Genomic DNA, 8679 nt, shown 5'->3' with positions numbered 1-8679 from the left:
AATTCCATGGACAGAGGAAGCTTGTGGGCTACAGTCCATGGGATCACAGAGTTGGACATGACTGAGTGACTGAGCACATACATGGCACAGAACAAGTATTAAATAACATTAAATATATTAAAATTTTGAGAAAAATCCTTGCCAATATTATGACAAGGCAAGTGTAGCCAAGTAAATGAGTTAATATACTTAAAAAACCTCTAGCAGTTCAGCATTTATCATCATCATCATCATCATTTATAACTGCACTTATCTTTTGGACATCACTTGACTTTGGACATTATTTGACATTTTTTATCTACCACTGTGGTTCCAGGTACACTTTCAAATACTAGGAGTTTATGGTACTAGAACTGAAGGGATTGAAAGATTCTAAATAAGTCTAAGACAAACCAGAAGTAACCGCAGTGCGATTATCAGAGCTACAGTGTCTAGAAGAGTATTCACGTCATTGCCTATTTCTTTGTCACCATTTATTGCCATGTCTGCTCAGATCTATTCACTTTTGACTGGTGAGACAAATACACTCCAATACCTGTGCAACCTCTCAACATCATTCTAGTCCTCTTCCCTCTCGTCCCATAGCTGGCTTGCCCCGCAGTATCACTTTGCATGAGTCTCTTGATTTACCATTTCATCCCACATACTTCACAGGATGATTACTCAGTGGGAATAGAGATACATTGTTCCCACTTATCATCATTTGATGAACATCTGGGAAGGCATCCAACATGCCACAAGACATTGATTTTAAAATATTGTGCTCAACAAGTTCTTGTGCAGCTAATTTATTGAATGGACTGAAGAGTATAAGTAGAAAACATTTTTATTCTTTCACACAGCTATCTTCAAACCTACTCGGTCATATTTTGCTTCCCTACACCTTGGCCATATCTCAGGAAGCTTCCATAGCTTTATGATTACTTTCAAGTGTTAGAACAGTTTCCTTTTCAATCCAATTTCACCCAATTTTTAACCTTCTCCTCTCCACTCGCACTGAAACCTGATTTGTGATTTCACGGCAGCTGGAAGCAGGGTTATGGCTTGATCTTTCACTTGTATCAGAAGAAAAAAAAAAACAGCTCCCCCCTGGCAGAACCAACAACCCTTTTCAAAGCACCTTCTTACTCCATAAGACCCCTCAGCTCTACTTTTATCATCTCATGTAGTACAGGCTAAGGTCATATGATCATTTTTAGTTACCCCGTTAGCAAATCCTACGGAAATATCAGTCCTGGCTTCAGAACAGGAGACCAGTTAAAATCCATTATTCTCAGTTTTGAACACTCTGCTGGAACTCTGGCCCAACAGAAGAGCCATATAATGCCCTAGGAGGAGAGAAGAATAAACATATAGTTTCTGTGGGTTCACTTAACCTAAAAATTAGTTTAGACTTTATTAAGAATAGATCTATAGCAATCAGAAACAGATCAATCACTCCAGAAGTCAAGAGAAGCTATTTCCCAGGTAATAGGAGAAATAGAGAAAGAAACCTCTCAAAGTTAATCTTTAGTGGCTCACTTATGCTGGGTTATTTCTCCAGAACCTTCTTCTTGCCTTTTCCATTTGTGTGGTGGTTTTAAAATGCGTCCACAAATTCTTTTATAGTCCTCTCTGCAAGAGCTGGAACTTCATTCCCCTCTTTTGCATATGGGCTAAATGTACTGATTTATGTCTAAGAAATAGAATACGGCAGAACTGATGCTCTGTAACTAGGCCATAAAAGGCACTGAGGATCCTCCTTGTTCTTTCTCTTGGACCACTTGCTCTGAGGAAGGCCAGCTGTCATACTTTAAGGACTTTTAAGAATCCCATGAGGAAAGGGGACTTCTCAGGTGGCCCAGTGGTAAAGAATCTACCTGGTAATGCAGGAGATGCAAGAGACGTGGGTTTAATCCCTGGATCAGGAAAATCCCTTGGAGTAGAAAATGGCAGTCCACTCCAGTATTCTTGCCTGGAAAATTTCATGGGCAGAGGTGTCATGGGCTACAGTCCATGGGGTTACAAACAGGTGGACGTGACTGAGTAGCTAAACGCGCGTGCACACACACACACACACACACACACACAAGGCAAGGAACAAAGGCTTCCTACAAAAAGCTACGTGATGAGAGGTCTTAGAAGTGGACCCTCCAATAACAGTCAAATGATACTGACTCATTGCTAGAGGTCTGTTCTTCAGATGATGTGTTGAGCTGCAGACTCATGAGAAATGCTGCATTAGAACCTCAGCTAAGCTGCTCTCATATCTCTGACTCACAAAAACTGTGTTTTAATAAGTGTTTGTTGTTTTAAGTCACTAAGTTTTGGGGTAATTTGTTATGTAAGAATTGATAACTAATACCATATGATATTTAAAATATTCAAGTAAATTAAAAAACTCATATATTCTTTCCTGAGATATGCATGCCTTGTATGTCCAAAAGGTACCAATATTCAAAAGCACACCTTAATAATTTCGCCATATATAGGTGTATCAAATCGTCACATTGTTCACCTTAAACTTACACAACGTTATATACAAATTATAACTCCATAAAGCTGGAAAAAGTAGCACTTGACCCCAAGTCAGATGCTGTAACTTCTTTTGATATTAGTCTACTCAGTTACACAAGTGTGATTTGTAATGCATAGATGGTTCAACCTCCTCTGCTCTCAGCAAAAGGAATTGTTCCAACAGGAGTTACTTAAAAGATATTAACAAGTTAACATAATGTGAATCTTTTTATTAGAAAATCATCTCAAGGTCAATAGCCACATGGGCCACTAGCAAATAATAAAGATCAGACTCCATTTTATAAAATTATTCCTCTGGTATTAATATTTTAAATTCAAAGATTACAAAGATTACAATTTATTCCTATTTGCTTAAGATCACTGTTAAAATTCAATCCATTTCAGTGGATTACCTTATTTCGGAAGCATTATTCTTCTTAGTATGAATGAACGGTGTAAGATTAGGGTATGGGCCTCCGAGGAGGAAAAAAGAAGGAAAATGATTCAAAAACTGAGTGCTAAGGAGAATTTCATTGTCTTTCCAGACATTCTAAGAGTGGTCCTGCATGCTTTTAAGATCTGTGAAGTAGATGGCATTAGTTCCTCCAAAGGCAGAGACCAATTGTGTATTTGTTATGGATAGCACAATACCATCCAGTCAGTGGAATACTAAACCACAACAAAATCATCAGGCACCAGATAAAGTCAGACATCTATCCTAATTAATAGCTGTTAGACTTGGAACTGTCAACAATATCATGCAAAACTTCCTGGACATTTTCACTGGAGTCACCTAGAAACCACATCAACAATAAATAGCAAGACCAAAAATTTACCCAAGGAACAAAACCAGACTTGGGGAGTGTTGCTGGTGCTGAAAGGAAGCTTGCAGCCACTCAGCAGAACACTGTTGTCTGTAATCAAGTGATGTAGCCGAAGCCTGCAGCTATTTGAGATGGTCAACCAATGTTGACCACAAACAATCAGGAGAAATAGGGCCACAGTGAAGAACTGAATCAAAAGACATCCACTTTCTATTGAAATCAAAAGCGAAGAACAGGCCGTGCTAGGGATCAGAAATCACAGAGGCCTCAGAGTGCAGCTTTAGCAGTAAGCAGAAAGAGATTGTGGATACAATCTCCCTCAGATGTAGAGAATTTTAACCAAAAAATATAGTAAGCATCATGTTATATACACACATATACACATATAATCAACTGTACAGGCTGTGCCCTACTCCTATCAACAACCCGCCCAGAATATACACATGGAAGCTACCACTACCTCTGAGCCCACTTATGGAGCAATCTTTTCCATTTTCTATTAAGTTAGACCATATGGAATAGAGAACCCTTTTCCTGCATGTGTAAAACTGAAATGTTGTCCTAAAGCCCTCAGGAGTCTCAGTCTTTGACGTAAAGAACACTTGAGATCATAGGAAAACAAAGCATCATCATAAACCAATTTTTTTAAATGCTTAACTTAGATTCCAGTGAAACTGTTTAATGGGAAAACACTAAAAAGTCAGAAATATGAGGCATATATTACTTTGACACTCTAGATTTGTTTTAACCACAGATTGAAATTAGACATTATTTTAGAGTGGTAAAAAGCCATTAAAGTTGATTTTTGTCAAATTTTTATTCAGGCCACAGATGTTAGCATGACACTTGATTCTTTTGGTTTATGGGGAAAACTAGAACAGAATGTTCAAGTACAACTGATATATGGCCTGTCTGCAATATTATTTCATTTTTTTTAATGTGAGATATGATTTTGATAATTGAAAGGATTCCATAATAGAGAGACTGGCTTAGTAGGTTGACAGGAAGATCTATAAAATGGAGGTAAAGTTTTTTTTTTTTAATTATTACATTATTTACTTATTGCAAAGGAACCTAAATTATATTCCCAACTTTCCATTACTTATCTAAGAATGCTGCTGCTAAGTCGCTTCAGTCGTGTCCGACTCTGTGAGACCCCATAGACGGCAGCCCACTGGGCTCCGCTGTCCCTGGGATTCTCCAGGCAAGAACACTGGAGTGGGTTGCCATTTCCTTCTCCAACTTATCTAAGAATATTTCATATATTTTTAAGATTTTAGAGATAAATAGGGAGGATATGTGTTGTCTTATACATTGTATTTCATAAATACACAGTTAACTTTTTAAAATTGTGTATTTAATGTGGCAGCATGTTAAGCAAAATAATTTGTTTCCTGAATTCACAGGATCAAATATTTTCCCAATTCTAAATAATAGCATCCCCAAATAATTTTTCATCTAGATTCCAATATTATTTTATGAAAAGGAAAACAAATAGCATGTTAAACCACTTTATAAAGTAGACTTTGTCTTCAGATATCGTGCATAAACAAAGCCTTGTGACTTGACAGTACCAGGAATTAATTTGCTAGTAAGGCAAAAAACCCTTCAATGTGTTGGCAACACTCTGCCTCTGGCCTTTTAACTTTTTAATTCCTTTTATTAATTATATTAATTCCTTCCACAATCACCCAAAAGACTCTTTGCTGCTGCTGCTGCTAAGTCACTTCAGTCATGTCTGACTCTATGCGACCCCATAGATGGCAGTCCACAAGGCTCCCATACCCCTGGGATTCTCCAGGCAAGAATTCTGGAGTGGGTCACCATTTCCTTCTCCAATGCATGAAAGTGAAAAGTGAAAGTGAAGCCAGTCGTGTCCGACTCATAGCGACCCGACCCCATGGACTGCAGCCCACCAGTCTCCTCCGTCCATGGGATTTTCCAGGCAAGACTCTTTAGCCACTTCCATATGTCCAGCATCCTCAATCCACCTCCCTGAGACACGGGTATAAATGTATGTCAGAATAAGCATAGATACTTAACATTCCTCTTGGGCTACAGGGAGATCGGAAAATGTCAAGTCATGGTAAATGACTTATGCTCCAGTATGGAAATACTGAGTATGAATAAATGAGATAAGTCCAAAGATGATGAACTGCTGGGAGGCCGTCAAATTCACTGGATTCATCTATGATCATCAGAATAAAATGTATTTTTCCCAAAAGGAATCTTATTCTTCTATCTTTCAAAAGCATCACAGCCAAGTTAAAAAGACTAGATATCTCACAACAACCAAGAACTTGAGTTAAGACTCCTTCAAGATTGTCTATTATAAATTCTATCTATATAGATGAGGAAATTCAAGCTCAAACATTTGCCCTGGGTTCCTAGGGATTTTTACCAGCACTCTTTCTTTAAAAAAAAAAAAAAATCACTTTTTATTATTAGATGGGTTTCCCTGGTGGCTCAGATGATAGAGAATCTGCCTCCAATGCAGGAGACCTGGGTTTGATCCCTGAATTGGGAAGATCCGCTGTAGAAGGGAATGGTTACCCACTCCAGTATTCTTGTCTGGAGAATTCCATGCACAGAGGAACCTGGTGGATGAGAGTGTATGGAGTCACAAAGAGTCGGGCATGAATGAGTGATGAACACACTAACACTATTCCATGCACAATCATACATGTATTTATATTCATTTAAACAATAATATTAGAAAAAATAAGCACCCATGTACATCCCTCACTATGCGTGAAATAGAATATCACCAATATAGATGTGTGGAGAAGGAAAAGGCTACCCACTCCAGTATTCTTGCCTACAGAATCCTGTGGACAGAAGAGCCTGGTGGGCTGCTGTCCACAGGGTTGCACAGAGTCGGACACGACTGAAGCAACTTAGCATGGATACATGCATTGGAGAAGGAACTGGCAACCCACCCCTGTAGTCTTGCCTGGAGAATCCCAGGGACAGAGAAGCGTGGTGGGCTGCCATCTATCGGGTCGCACAGAGTCAGACATGACTGAAGCAACTTAGCAGCAGCAACAGTATAGAAGTGAAGTCTCCAATTCCTTCTATGATGGAATCCCTTTCTCTCCATCACTGGTAAACTACTAGCCCAAATTTTTCTTTCTTTTCCTTTTAAAAAATTTTATCATTCATGATACACACATACCCATGGTTATTTTGGGTTTGGGGTTTTTCTTTTTTACTTTTTATTTAGTTTATTTTTTTATTTTTATTTTTTTCATTTTTAGGAGTGACTGTATAGTCCCTGGAATTCTCCAGGCCAGAATACTGGAGTGGGTAGACTTTCCTTTCTCCGGGGGATCTTCCTAATTGAACCCAGGTCTTCCGCATAGCCTATCCCTTCTCCAGCGGATCTTCCCAACCCAGGAATCGAACCGGGGTCTCCTACACTGCAGGCGGATTCTTTACCAACAGAGCTATGAGTGAAGCCCTTATGAATGACAGGGAGTTTCTTTACTTGGAATGCAAAAAAGGTTATACTTCATGCAAGTCAGAGGCTGTGCTAATAAATGCTCATTACAAAGCTGTTCTGACAAGGAAGCTGGGGAACTTCTCAGGGCTATCCTCCGCGTCCCAAATCTGAGTTGGTAGGAAGTGTAAATCTGAAAAAAATCCGTGTGTCCAACAAACTGCAACCTCAAGAGCTCTCATCCGGGGAAATCAAAAAGTGAACATTCTTCTGGTCTCCTACTCCTCCATTAAGTACATGGGAATGATTTAGGCAATGAAATTCATGACGAGGTGCAGAATGATGCTGGCACAGAGAAAATCAGCAAAGCCTCCCTCCAGCGAGATACCAAGGAAATTCATTTTGCTCTGTGGGTTGGTCTGTATTCTCATATTAACCTCTAAAATGAAGCTCCCCACACAAGAGATGAAGCTCAAGAGGAAAGAACTGAAGGGGAAGGTCCCCATGAGGACACAATAACCAAACTGCAGTGTCCTGGTCAGCAGTATATAGGGAGACATGCATCCAACCACTTGAGACACAGAGAAAGAGAGCCCAAGGACTCCTCTGAGAACTGTGAGGTGACCGACATGACTACACCCTCAATATTCCAGCCCATGCACCCTGAGCTTCCAGCAGACCCAAGGAGACGTAACTACATTCACTATTATTTAATTTTACTCATTTTGTAATTTACATAAATGGTGTCATTTCATATGCATTCACCCGTCACATTTTTTGCTTGGTGTTGCATTATTTTGACAAATATATTGATGTGTGTAGTTACAGTTAATTCATTTTCATTGTTTCAAGCCATTCTGTTGTGTGTGTGTGATAAGTAACTTCAGTCATGTCCCACTCTGTGCAACCCTATGGATGGTAGCCTGATAGGGTCCTCTGTCCATGGGATTCTCCATGTAACGATACTGGAGTTGTAATCATGCCCTTCTCCAGGGGATCTTCGACCCAGGGATTGAACCCATGTCTCTTATGTCTCCTGCATTGGCAAGCATGTTCTTTATCTCTAGTGCCACCTGGGAGCCCCATTCTGTTGTATGTATATACAGCAATTTGTTTTTTCACCTCTTCAATTGATGGACATTAAATTGTGTCCTAGTTTTCACTCTTAGGAGCAATGCTAACCTGAATGGTCTCATACGTGACCTCTGGCAGAAACATCCAATGGCATCTCTAGGGAACATACCCTGGGAAAGGAATTTATGGGCCAGCAGGTGTGTACATTTTCAACTTTATAAGGTATTGCTGAACTGGCTCCCAAAGGAGCTACATCAATTTGTCTAACCATTCTTCCTTCTTGATAGCATTATCAATTATCCAGGGGTCCTTATGAGAGAAAAGAAGGACGTTGGAGGAGAGTCAGAGAAGATGTAATGATGCAGTTCCTTGGCAGATCGAGGAATTAGGCAGCTGCTAGAAACTGGGAAAGACAAGGAAACAGTTCCCCCCTAGAGCCTGCAAAAGAAGCAGAGCCTGCTGTTCCATTTCAGACTTCTAACCTCCAGAACTATATAATACATTTGTGTTTTTTAATCCACTAAGTATAGGGTGATTTGTTATAACAACAATAAGAAACTCATGCAAATGTGTAGAGGCCGTGAGGAACAAAAAGTTGTTCTTATCATTTTCTAAGATCCAGCCCAACCACTAAAGGGCTGAGTTACGAGCGGTTATTTGGGCTTTTCAACATTTAAGAGACCACACCTTCAATCTTTTGACTAACTCCTGATATATTATAGGGTTATTTCCTCATATTGAAACTGCTAATATTCTGGAAAATAAAACTACCATCTTCTCCTTATTTGATTTACAGAAAGAGATTAAACATAGAGATAAGAAATATTTTGTGGGATATATGAGAGC

General features: G+C 39.4%; 1 pseudogene; it reads right to left on the bottom strand.

Annotated features, from left to right (window-relative positions):
• Positions 1–6928: 6928 nt before the first annotated feature.
• LOC113898879 lies at positions 6929–7417 on the bottom strand (annotated as a pseudogene).
• Between the last annotated feature and the right edge of the window lie 1262 nt (positions 7418–8679).

The sequence above is a fragment of the Bos indicus x Bos taurus genome, chromosome 9 (assembly GCF_003369695.1).
Source record: "Bos indicus x Bos taurus breed Angus x Brahman F1 hybrid chromosome 9, Bos_hybrid_MaternalHap_v2.0, whole genome shotgun sequence".
Classification (NCBI taxonomy): Eukaryota; Metazoa; Chordata; class Mammalia; order Artiodactyla; family Bovidae; genus Bos; species Bos indicus x Bos taurus.
This window is presented reverse-complemented; position numbering and strand designations above follow the sequence as displayed.